Here is a 12,945-nt window from a genome sequence, read left to right as displayed (position 1 = left end):
TGATAATGTACCCTGGAAGAAGGCAAGAAGACTAATGAGGTGAAATATTCCTGTCTGAAACCCAGGATTATTTCCTTCCACAAAATTCTGATTTTCAGGGTATTCCTTCATGAACTCCTGCAAAATAAACTTATCATATCCTCAGTCACAAGTAATGGTAAGAAAACAAGCCCAGTAACTGCTTCTGGGTGTCACACAAACCTTTTCCTTGAACAGTGGTTTTGTATTTTACTGTGTATCTGACCAATTAAATCCCACATTAGGGCTTCATTTTGAATCCTATTTCCTTCAAAATTCATATCAAATTACATGGACCTGTGATCTAGTACAAGATCCAGTATATAGAAGACTATTTTGCACATTTTTTTTTACACACCAGCTTATGTATCCTTGGTCATAGCAGGAAATCTGATCTCCTCCATACACAATTCCTTATTCTTTCATTCAGCCACAAAGCCAGCTTCAGAGTAACTGCTCATTACAGGCAAAATACTGGTGTCTCTTAGGGAATGACAGATCAGCCTTGGATTTAAAAATGCCTGTGATCTGGGCCTAAATGCTCTTAGTCTTTCTCTTCTGTCTCTGACAGTTTGCTATAATTTTAGGGAAGCATTCTGCTGAGCTTGGGTAAATAAATGTTATGGTTGTCTCACAGAGAGAATAGCATTTAGGTCATAATAGAAGCTTGTTATTTACAGTTTTAAAAAGGCAGTTCTGAGTCCTGTCCTGGATGCCTAACTACACATGTGACTGATATAGCGCATTTTGTATATTTTGGCACAAGAATGTGGTACACAATGGTCTTATTTAGCAATATTTTGAAAAACACGCCAATTTTGAAAAAACAGCCATTCAAATATGTGACAGAGCTGTGCCTTCTGTGGAAGAGGGTATAAAATTGAGAATTCTTGGCTTGTGATATAACCTATCCACTGTTTCTAAGGAGAGAGTCTTCATTAACGTCTATTTTCAATTTTCATTTTATAAAATAGTTTATGCCAAACTGGGACATATCATCAAGTAAGGCCAAGTTGGGTAAGCACATGTTTTTTGTATACAATGAAAAGTACATTGTGGTCTGAATTCTGTTTAGACTAACCTGCTTCTATACAGAAGGGTTAGAATGAAGGCTTAGAATTAACATAAGATCTCTTGCTGCTTATGAATGAGAATATTAGTGAAAAGACTAAGTGGTTTGTATGAGAAGTTTAGAAAGCTACTATTATTCTCAATGTCCAGTGCTGGTCCTTCAAATCAAAAAGAGCTGACATCCTGTGACTCAAATATTGCAGTGTTGGTTTCCATTATTCACCACATCAGAACAATGACGTGCAGACATGTACATTTTGCTTGGGTTTTACCAGGTTTTCCAATATAATTAACATCAGTGCACTGGACTATTATTGTAAGGCAGGAGAAAGCTGTGGATTGTTTCTGTTTAGATTTTTAAAAATGATGATTTTCCTAAGTGCTTTAGATGTCTATATTCTACAGAAATCTAAGTGAGAATCTGTAATTCTGCTGAAACTGTAAATTATGTACTTCCTCTGTTTCCCTTTTTCTTTTATTAATAGATATCTGTTTTTTGTCCTAAAGTTCTGAAAATTATATACAAAGTCACAAAATCCAAAGTGAGACAGTTAAAAGAGTTCAGGCACAATTGTAAAGCTGTTCCGTAATTCTAAATATTTAACATCTTGTTAAAACAGCAATCACTAGATACTTGGCAAGGCTGACTAAAACAGATGTTGAAAGAAGAAAACTAGTAACCATTTAACTGTGCAAAAGGGCTCAAACATGATTTGGAGCCTATGGGAAATGTGATATGAGTGATTATTGTTGTGTCTGCCAATTAAATAAAGCTCATCAAATTATTCATAGAAAATAAAATCTGTTGCAAAACAAACCCCTTTGACTCATAGCAGACTGTTCAAAGATGCTTCAGTTTCTCTAAATGCACTTTTTCTTCATTTGAGAGAGATTAGGAGACCATCCACAATGGTCAGCAGCTTTAATTGGTGATGTGCATTACAGTAACTGTTTTTTGTTCTTTCCCTTGATGATAAATATTGATGTTTTGGAGGGAATAGATGCTTTTCTATCTGTAAAGGACACTGTCCTTTCAGTCCAGTTCATACGAGAGAAAATAAAAAAGAAATAGCACTATTACATCCAAACAAGAAAGAAGAAGTCTAAGAATAAATCCTAGTAAAGTACGGAAGCATGATCACAATAATTTCAGTTAACTAATGAACTGGACAATTCTGGTATGAATGTTTCACTGTCAGGAAAGAATAAGTGTAGGGATTTAGAGTTCTGTCACACAACAACTAGGTGATACTGAATAGTCATATCTAGTCTACCATAAACACCTGAATATAGCACACTGCATAGAGCACACCAAATATAGGACCTTTATTCCAAGGCTCTGACTTCTAAGACAATAAAAATATCTTTTAGTAATAGCTTTTGTGCTGGAAATAAATTTGTGATTTTTCCTGACTCTGAATCTGCTATCTAGTGAAAGAACCCACTAACACTTAGGAGAATGGGAGCACAGTTCTGCTTTGTACTTGTTGAACTTATCTACAGAAAGAAAATTGCCCAGCCCTGCAGTGTAGTCTGGTTCCAGGCTATATGAAAGGATCACACAGTGTTTCTACTTCACAGCACAGAGACAAAGGTTAATGAAAGCCAAAACCTTGGGGCTCAAATCAGTTCCTTGCTGCCACTGTAACCATCCTGTGGATTAGAGAGCTTTCTTGCCATGTGGCTCTCCCACAACTGGAAGTTTCCCAAAAACAACATTTTCAGTTAGCTGTTTGTGTTTAGACTATTCTGGGTTTTTTTTTAGGAACAGCTGTGTAGTTGAGCATCTCCTACTAAATTGGTAGTTAAAACCACTTTAGGCAACTAATTTCAGTGGTGTACAACAATGATAGCACTGGAAAGCAGGGGTGATGCTGTAGCTAAACAGCACAGTAGAAAAAAAAACCAAAACAACAAACTGTAAAAATATCCTGCTCATATCTCACACTGTTTCAGGGTTTCCCTTACCTTTCAGCCAGTGTGGACCTTTTTAAAAGGAACTAGAACATAACTAGAACAAAATATAGAGCCTTTAGAAACCATGCATAGAATATCTGGAATATTTTATTGGACTTCTCAACAACTTAATCACTTTTACTTCTGAAAAAACCCAACATGCATTCTTGCTAGCTAACCTCATTATCCAGAAACACATATCCAGAAAGCACTGAGCCTCTGGTTTTAGTAAATCTCCACTCTCCCTTTGCTTCCCATGTTGTTCTGTAATTTTGCAATGCTTCTCATTGAAACTGCCTTTTTCATGATTATTGGTGGCCACAAGCTTTCCAGCCCATAAGCAAACACCCTCTGTCCCAAAGTAGTCTCTGTCTTTCATCCAGCTACATCACTGAATGCCAGTAGTTCCCCCTGTTCAGTGAACACACTTCCAGACCTGCATGTTCTGGGTCAAAAATTATTTCTTTGACAGCATTTATATATACAGCATCTTTTGTCCCACAGCCTTTGAAAGAAGCTAAAGATATACATGCTTTGTCCAGAGGTCATTTAATCATGGAAATACAGCCAGCCTCGGCTGGAAATGCAGCAACAGTTAATAGTGCATAGCAATATAAGAGCAGTTTAGGTCAGCAAACTATGAATGCATTTGTTCCTAATGAAGCTGCTGCTGTAATTTAGGAAAGAAGCAGAATAATTATTCAGTTTGGAGTTTGGCCAAGAGACCAAAATGAACAGCATTCAGACTCCAGTAAAAATGCTCAAGAGTTTAAAATGGCCACAAATAATGTGGACCTAGGTTTTAAATTTCATTTGAAAGATGGATGAGCAGGTCATTTTGCTGTCAATGGGTCTCTAATTGGTTTGCCTCAGAGCAGTTTTTTTGATCAATACTTTCTACTTCTTTGTGTAACAAAGATTCTGCATTCATCATGTCTCAATATTTTTACATTCAGTGCTTTGCAATCCCTTAGTTATAAACCCCATGATTTAGTAAGGCCAAAGTGAAGAAACTGGAGTAATTTTAGTATACTTTGTACATTGAAAAGCCTTGATTTTTAAAACTAATAATTTTGTCTTATATCTATGAGGAAAATCAAGAACTTTCCATCTAATGGTTTTAGACCAAATTAGATTTCTTCTAGGAGTTGATTTGTCTGCTTCTGCTTCCTTACCAAAACAAAAATTCAAAAGAGAAGGGTCCTTTTTAATTTTAATTTGATGACTCCCTGGGAATTTGGATGCCCTAGAATTACAAGGGGTTGTCCCAGGTGAATAATTGTTTCTATCCCTGTCCCATGTTACACAGACAATCTTATGATTATTCAACCCCTTCACCATGGAGCAGGGCAAGGGCTTGGCTCATCCCTCTCAGTCATCTGCTAAAGGCCAGGCTTCTCTGCTCACCAATCAGAGCTGTGAGTGCTTCAGACATGAACATGGACCAAACTGACACATGGCTACTTGCATCAGGAAAAGCTGAGTGCAGAGAGGCACTTACATGGACAGCATTTCTTTTCTAGGGAGCATCTTTCACTCACAGCCAACCAGAATACGCTGCCTCCACAGGAGTGCCATGCTCTTTGCTAGGATAGCACGTCAGCATTGATGCACCAGCAAAGCTGTGTGAATACAGCCTTAGCCAGGCCTATAATCTACTTTTGATCTTGGCAGTAACCTCCCACCGACATAATTGATAGTCTGCTTTCAGTCATGGACTTCACACAACCCAACATTTACACTCTGACCCATAATTATATTTAGAACACACACACACCTCTTCCTGCACAGAGAATAAAAAGCTGCACAGTACATCTTTCAGGAAGACTGTAAAGATTCCACTCATCCATCCCTAAAGACAAAAGTCCTTTTCAAAGTTTTCCATCATGCTGTGCAATAGCAGTTAGTGCTGTCAATCTCTTATATGTGTCTTACAAAGAAGACCAGAAAAATAACTAGGATACAATTTCATTATTCAGATGAAAAATGCCCTTCCTTACAGCAATCCAGTTACTGAGGAAGTTCTGTCTGTTATATTACCAAGATATATATAATGAAGGTGGGACGAATAATGTGAGACTTAACATATCTATGACTTTTTACCTCAGGAGACCAGCACAAAGCAGAAGGTTTTATCAAGTTATTTTATTACAAAAGTGAGTGATATGCATGCTTAAAACATGCATCAAGGGAATGAGAGGCTGCAAAATATTAAAGTAAACCTAGACCACATTAGCATAGCCTTGATCTGCAAGAACAGTACTGGCAATAAACTTCAGCTCAGTACTGATCTTTTTAAACTTCACTGCTGTTTCTTGTAATATCCTTTGTTATGTCAAATTTTAACTTCAAATGCAGTGAGCAAATTGCCCCATGTGTTTAAGTCTGGTCCTGATTTACACAAAAGGCACATTCTCTTTCTTCAAAGGTTGACTGGACAAAGTCCAAGAACTGTACTCAAAGGTTGCTTTTTGGTTTCAAGTTAGCAGTTGAAGTTAAAAGATGTGATGTTTATGTTGCCTTTACTTAAGAATGTTATGCCACTGTAATCTAGAAAGCACACCATAACAGCTCCCTAGCAGGTCTGCAATAGAAATATAGATTAGGAATACTTTTAAATGCCATCTGATTTGTCACCACCAAAGGAGCAAGATCAGTGTTCCTTCAAGTGACCAAGAGTGCCTGCCCAGGGAAAAGAACATACTCAATTCTGAAATGTTCCATTTGCCATAGATCTTGGCTTCTGTCAGTAAAAACAGCACAAGTCTTGATAGAAATGGAAAAATTAGCCCTATTTCCCAGAAGGCACTATACTAACCACTGCAGCACATGTACTTTTAATAGATTTATGGCTTATATGTATTTTAGCAGTTCCTCTTTTGGCAGCCCATAGTTTTAAGAAATTTTATTTACCTTCTTCTGGGACTATGTGTTTTTCTCCTCATAAATCGGACTGTTGCAGAAGACAATCATAATGGCATTTTGCTGCTACTTGGAAAGAAGGTGATCAGGGCTCTGCAGTCCTGAGGTGCAGTCAGAGATCAGCTGCCTTCCCAGGAGGAATGAGCATTGGAGCACTGCTGCACCTATGGTGTTCCAGCACAATTCTCCAGCTGCATTCAGTCCTTGTGACACAGGGTCAACTCTTTGAAAGTCAGGTTTTTGGGAGGTTTCCTTCTCTTCACCCACTAGTCTCAATCCACCCAGTTTCCCTGGACAAAATGCCAAACCAACTTCCTTAACAGAATAGCACCACTCCTGTTCAAAGGCCTCAGTGAAAATAAGCAGCCTTGCAAGGAAGCACTTCCTTCCAGAAATTCTGGTATACACAGATATTTTATACATTATGATACTGCCAACATTGTACAAAGCCACCTCTTGTCATATCTGTAGTAGCTGGGCCCTGTAGTGCATTACCAGTAGCTATTTCTATGAAGCTAAGTGTTCAATGTAATATTGCTTACACAGCTTTGATTTAGCACTGAATGAGAAAATATTGTCTAAATCCTTATTTCAGAGTCATTAATTAGTTATCATCTATTATTTGTTGTCATATTCTGTTGCATTCATTTTGATAAGCATTTAATTTAACATCAAGTAATTTTTTTTTCTAAGTAATGGGATCATCTTCTGCCAAAAGCAATTCCTCTTCGCTTGCTTTTTTTGTTTTCTTTTATAAAATGAAATCATCACCATGTAATCCAGACTAATCACTTCCCTGACAATCTGTCAACAAAATACAGGGATACATGGCTCAAAATATAATACAAGCAAAATATGGTGTATTTTCCTCCCCTGGGCTGTCACAATTCCTGATGAAGACTGGATATGTGATATGCTCCACTAATGGCTCTCCAATGACTATAGCTGAAGTGATTTGCCAGTGATACAACCCAGATATCCCTTGCTATGAAATCTGAAAAATTATACACTTTCCTTGTAATTCCAAGTAAGAACTAAATTTCATTATGTATTTTGTTCTTCTCAAAGGGAACATGTATTACAATGCATGAAACAATGCCTTGAGAAAGGGAAAAAGAATATCAAGAAACTATAGCTAAAGCAAAAAAAAATCTGGAAAATACACCAGTTCTTTGACTTAGACCAACCTAAGTCTAATAGAAAAAATGGAAGGAAGGATTGGCATCCAGAGTGATCCTGACAGGCCTAAGAGGTTGGTCTGCATGAACCTCACAAAGTTCCACGAGGCCAAGTGCAAGGTCCTGCACCTGGCCTGGGGAAATCAAAGCACAAATGCAGGCTGGGCAGAGAGAGGAGCAAGGGCAGCTCTGGGGAGGACTTGGAGGTGTTGGTGGATGAGAGGCTGGACATGAGCTGGCAGTGTGTGCTTGCAGCTCAGAAAGACAATCATATCCTGGGCTGCACCAAAAGAAGTGGGACCAGCAGGTCAAGGGAGGGGATTCTCCCTTTCTACTCTGCTCTTGTGAGAGACTTGGAGTGCTGCATCCAGCTCTGAGGCTCCCAGCAAAACAAGGATCTGCTGGAGCAAGTCCACAGGATGGTTCCAAATATGATCAGAGGGCTGGAGTACCTCTGCTGTGAGGGCAGGCTGGGAGAGCTGGGCTGTTCAGCCTTGAGAGGAAAAGGCTTCAGGGGGACCTTCCAGTGCCTAAAGGGGCTCCTAAAGAGCTGGAGAGGGACTTGGCAGGCTCAAGGGCCTGGAGTGGTAGGACAAGGGAATGGCTGCAAACTGAAAGAGGGAGAATTTAAATTAGACATTAGGAAGAAATTCTTTGCCATGAGGCTGCTGGTACTGGCACAGGTGTGGCTGCCCCATCCCTGGAAGTGCTCAAGGCCAGGCTGGATGGGGCTCTGAGCCACCTGGTCTGGTGGAACCCCCCGCACCCACCATGGCAGGGTGTGGAACGAGATGGTCTTTAAGGGCCCTTCCAACCCAGACCACATTATGATTCTATGATCTCTGCTTATGCATGACCTAAAAGCTCCTCTTAATGAGTGATTCTTGAAAAACTACCTGGGGAACCTCTTCTGCATTTGAAATTGATTCTTTCCAGAAGAGATGAATTAGAAGACAATTAAAATCAGGAATATACTGGTTCTTTGAAAGCCAACCCTTAGGTTATGCTAGTTGAAATATTTCAGAACTGTTCTTAAAGTTGCATTATTTCTTTAAATGTTCACAATTTTTGCTACTGTGAAATTTACTAAGATTAATTCATAACAAAAATTATCATCACCTCATTGGGAACCCTAGGGACAGTTGTAAAAGCTTTTAAGCAGACTTTTTTTTTGCTAAGAAGTATTATGGAAAAGTTCTGCATCCATTTCAGCATTTACATTATATATGACCTATAAAAATAGCACCTCATCCTCATTTCTTGATTTCTTATTTTTGCATCAAAAAGGAATGGAAAATGTGATATTAAAGAACTACTCAGCCTTAAAGTTTGAGTAAATGACTAATATGAATATTTGCATTATCTCTTGACAAATACCATACAGAATGGGTATGCAAAAAGAGAGGTAGCATTTTGCAAAATTTGCTTGCTGCCATTTAAAGACTGTCATTTTAGAGCAAATGGAAAAATCGGTTTTATCTCTTTTGCATTAATAAAAACTGATGTATTTAAAGTGCAATAACTTTTGTAGAATCTCACATGGTAATTTCACTAATCTGGAACACACTGGGAGACACATTTCACATTTTTTGAATACAACATGTAGTTTCCAGAAAAAAGAATTACTTTATCTAAAAAAAAAAAAAAAAATTATTAAAATGGTCCTGTAGTAAATAAACAAAAGAATCCTATCCTTTTAGCCACAAATTACTCTCTAAATATGTTTCTGACTTAAGATTCATGATGCTGAGCAAAGGTGCATATTTGTTGTATTTTCTGGTTCAAAGGGAAATTGTTGTATTTATAATAAATTGTGCATTCCTATGTGGGAATTAGTAAAGGTAAGAAGATTTTTAGAAAGCTGGGAAATCTGGGAAAGTTTCATTTTAGTTATACCAAGAAAGAGATTCCTATAATGTGCCACTAAGACAAAACCCTCCACAATATATTCTGCCTTCTTATTCCAGTTTTTGTAAGACTTCCCAGAGTCCATAATGAGAAACATATACATGCAATTCAGTAATATTTTATAAATTTTGTACAAAGATGGTTTAACCAGATAGAGAGCAAAATTTGACCTAACAAATATAATAGCATAAAGCATTTATCCAATGTTTTTCTAAAGTTTCAAATACATTTTGTTTAGCGCAATATTTTTCAATATTTTTACTTCCTTCTCTTGTTTTCTAGAGGATATCCAAGTCCATTAATAACAAATTCAGACCTACCATGAATGGGTTTGCTTTTCTCAGTCACTTTTAGGAAATGGCCCTAAACCAGTGGTGTAAGTGTGAAAACATTGTTAGTGTATTGCAACAACGCAAACATTCCTAGTTACATCTCAGTTTCAGAGTTATGTTCTACAGTATACCTTACATCTGGAAAACACACTCTTGACACCTTTAAGGAGAACAGAGACTGAATTCCTCAATTTCAGGGTACAGAACATAGCTGAGGTGCCTGCCTGAGGCTGATGCCAGAACCTGCATTTTTAAATGTGTGTTCCTCCACTGCCAGATTAACTAGCTGTCAGGCATGAACTGCAGAGCAGATTGGACCATCTGTGGGGGAATATGACAAGAAAGATTTCTATCCAATAGTTTGAATTCTTCCTCTGCAGGAAATTTCAATGTAAGATGCCAAATGGAATTTGGAAATTAAAAAGAAATTAGTAATAATTTTGAAGCTGTAATTAGAACACAGAAAACCGAGGAATACACAGTAGGATATGGAGCTATTAAATCTCCATGGAAAGGCCAGCTGCCTGCCTCCATGCTCTTCCTAAGGGTGGTGTGAGGGTAGTGCAGGCCAGTGGTGGCTGCCCTGGATTCCATGCCACAGTGCAGAGTGAAGGAACACACACAGATAAGGAGGTGCAGGTCCATGTGCCACAGGCACTGCGGACTTAGCAAGGCTTGCATCCCATGGATGAGGCCCTTGCAATGGCACTGCTCTGCTCCATAGTAAATACATTTTAGATTCCTTACCTATTCCCCAATCACCAAAAACCTAGGAGTTCTTTAACTTGAAAATTCACTAGATTGACACCTGTGCTCTGTCTCACAGGTTATTCAACAAATAACATGCCACATATTAAGGTTTTGGAACATTCAACCTGGAACAAACATACATGAAAGAAACTTGAGAAGTAGGTAAACACTGTGAATTTTGAATGTTTTTGCAATGCATGTTATGGTCAGAGTCACTTCAATGCTTGCTTCCTTCTCCTTTTTTGTCCCCCAGGCAAGTTACTCAAAGATGAGCTTTACCATCATTATTGACTTTGTTACTCCCACAGTGCTCATCCGGTCCCTCAGCACTGCTTGCCTCCAGCCCTTCCCTCTACTTCCTCTTCAAAGTAAAGGCACTTCTCAAGCACTTTGGTGAACCACAGCTACTTAAAAGCCACAAGCACAAACTGGTCATTTGGAAAAGAATATTATTCTTACCCAGCTGACGTAATCAGCCTTCCTCGATCAGCACTCATGGATGCAGCATCTGCTCCAGGGCTTGATTGAGGGTGCTTGGCTGCAATAGGTGGGACTCCCAGGTGGAGAACTAGCTTTGTCTTACCCGTGTTGCCACCCATGAAATGTTTCCACACACAAATGAAGGAACACATCTAGGAAAAAAAAAAAAACGAAAGGGGAGCTAGAGAAAACACCCTGATGGGGCTTCTTTTTAATTATATGCCAGTTCTTTTTGCCTATTCCACAACGCTAAAAATGAATTCCACAGATGGAGGGTGGGTGTTCAAGGCCCACTGAACACTGAAATTTTACTGAGCTGTTATAACAGGAAACATCTGTGCTAAATACAGTGTTTAGTAGCTCTTCCCATTTCAGTTGTGGAACATCAGTGTTTACAGGACACTACCAAGAAATTGCTTGAACTCATGGTCACAGTCACTTCAAACCTAATACTGACTGATTTGTTTCTCTGAATCATTTCAACAACTATGGATTTTGGATTACTGATGTATTTAATCAATTATCCTATGGCTTATCCAGACATCAAAGACTTGCAGTTCCGGAACTAACACAGAAACAACTATTTTAATTCTTTCTAGTAGGCTACATTCATTTCTATTTTTGTGAACAAAGTCCACAATTCTTTTACCAACCTGTAACATTTTCAGGCAGTTTCTCAGACCAGATTTTCAGAAAGTTTGGAGAAGATTTTAAATGCATGTTTATCCTAACTGATGCTTAAAGTATTTAAGGCTTCTTCATCCCTCAACTAAGCCAATTTTCTGTCTCATAATCTCCTCTAATCTTTTAGTAATGTAGCAACTCCCACAATACATCAGATCCAAGGGTCTATCCACCCCAGTATCTAAGTTCTGCTAGGACTAACAAGAACTGTGTCAGGTCCTGGAACAAACAAAACATTTAGGGTTGATAATTAACTACCTCAAACAGCATGCTGCTGCCTCATCTACTCTGTATATATTAATCCTATTCTTCTGCTTTGGATTTCATGTCTGGTTGTTCTTCCCTTTTCATGAAAATTCAATTTTAATGACAGCAGCTACACAGAGATCTGGGTTTTGCTCCTGTGAGCATGTTAAGTTCTAAGAGACATCATCAATCAGCCTTCGAATGTTTAGTGTCTTTCAAGTTTCTTCACTTTGGCATGGGTCTTTGCCTTTTGCTTAAGTGCCTTCATGTGTATCCTCTTCAAATATGTTACCTACAAGAAGCCCTGGTTTTCTTGTTCTTGCTGCCTTCTTTATCCATAAGAGCCATCAATCAATATCTGAAACAAGTCTGCTTTCTATTTGTTGTTACAAATTCTCCCTCCTAAATACAGTAGTTCAAAAGCAAGGGTGAGAGCACTATTGGTTTTCCTCTGTATCCATCTGTTTCAGATATGCTTCTGTTTGATGTGAGGAGGTGAAAAAGCAAGGCAGCTTCAAAAGGCATTGCTCTTGTGTTGGTTTTACTTAAAACCATAAAGCTCAGTCCTCAAGGGGGAGGGAAGCTGGGCTGGATCTCAGTCTTCCAAGGAGCTTTGTTGCACATGTTTGGCTGTTTCTTACACAGACCAGTGAAGGGAAATGCCCTGGGCAGGCACACTGAGGTTTCCAAAAGCACATCTGCTCTTCCCAGTTACATCTATTGACACCCCAGTGCTGATCTGGGGGAAGTTTCCTATGTGTTACAGCTCTGTGTAAAAGCTGCTTTAACAACAAAAAATTCAATCCAAACATTTACAGGTCATCCCTGAAACAGGACACTGACAACAGCAAATATCCAAAACAAGACAGAATCCAGGTGGACAAAAGAGCTGCAACTGCACTACCCCTTCCAGTAGTGCATAATAATACAGAAATTTAGTCCTGTCTGCTGAAGAACAGGACTAATTGTAACAGGAGGCAGGGAGTAGGCCAGCTCCCAACCTGTTTTAAGGCAGGGGTAATATGCAAACACCCAATATTCTCCACATAATGGAAGAGCATGGGCAGTCCAGATGTATTGGGATTTGTTCTTCCTTTTATTTGGTTCATCAACTCTGTGCTTTTCTGATTTGTCAAGCTTTCAGAGACATGCCCCATATGAACACAGAGTACACATGAGAAAGACCCAGAAGAAACAGCATTCTTCTAAGGCAATTAAACAAGTAATGCTTCGTTATGAAAAGCACTCCATGAACATTGAAGTAAACAAAAAGTGCCTTTTTTAAAAGTTTGAAGTAGATGTACATGACCCACTTATTATACAATTACAGTTATGCTTGGCAATTGTATTTAGGTTCTCTTCTTTGTTTACAGCTGTTTATAATAAGAATTACTCAGTGA

General features: G+C 38.6%; 1 protein-coding gene across 1 annotated transcript in view; it reads left to right on the top strand.

Annotated features, from left to right (window-relative positions):
- The first annotated feature begins 869 nt into the window (after nucleotides 1-869).
- The window catches only part of LIPC (lipase C, hepatic type), a 68,356-nt gene continuing 56,280 nt past the window's right edge, over nucleotides 870-12,945 (top strand). Inside the window, exon 1 of the mRNA XM_021532054.2 lies at nucleotides 870-1,035. The gene's annotated coding sequence lies outside the window, so the exon portion shown is untranslated. The remainder of the gene's footprint in view (nucleotides 1,036-12,945) is intronic.

The sequence above is a fragment of the Lonchura striata genome, chromosome 11 (genome assembly GCF_046129695.1).
Source record: "Lonchura striata isolate bLonStr1 chromosome 11, bLonStr1.mat, whole genome shotgun sequence".
Taxonomy (NCBI): Eukaryota; Metazoa; Chordata; class Aves; order Passeriformes; family Estrildidae; genus Lonchura; species Lonchura striata.
Note: the sequence above shows the minus strand (reverse complement) of the source record. Positions and strands in the feature narration are given on the sequence as shown.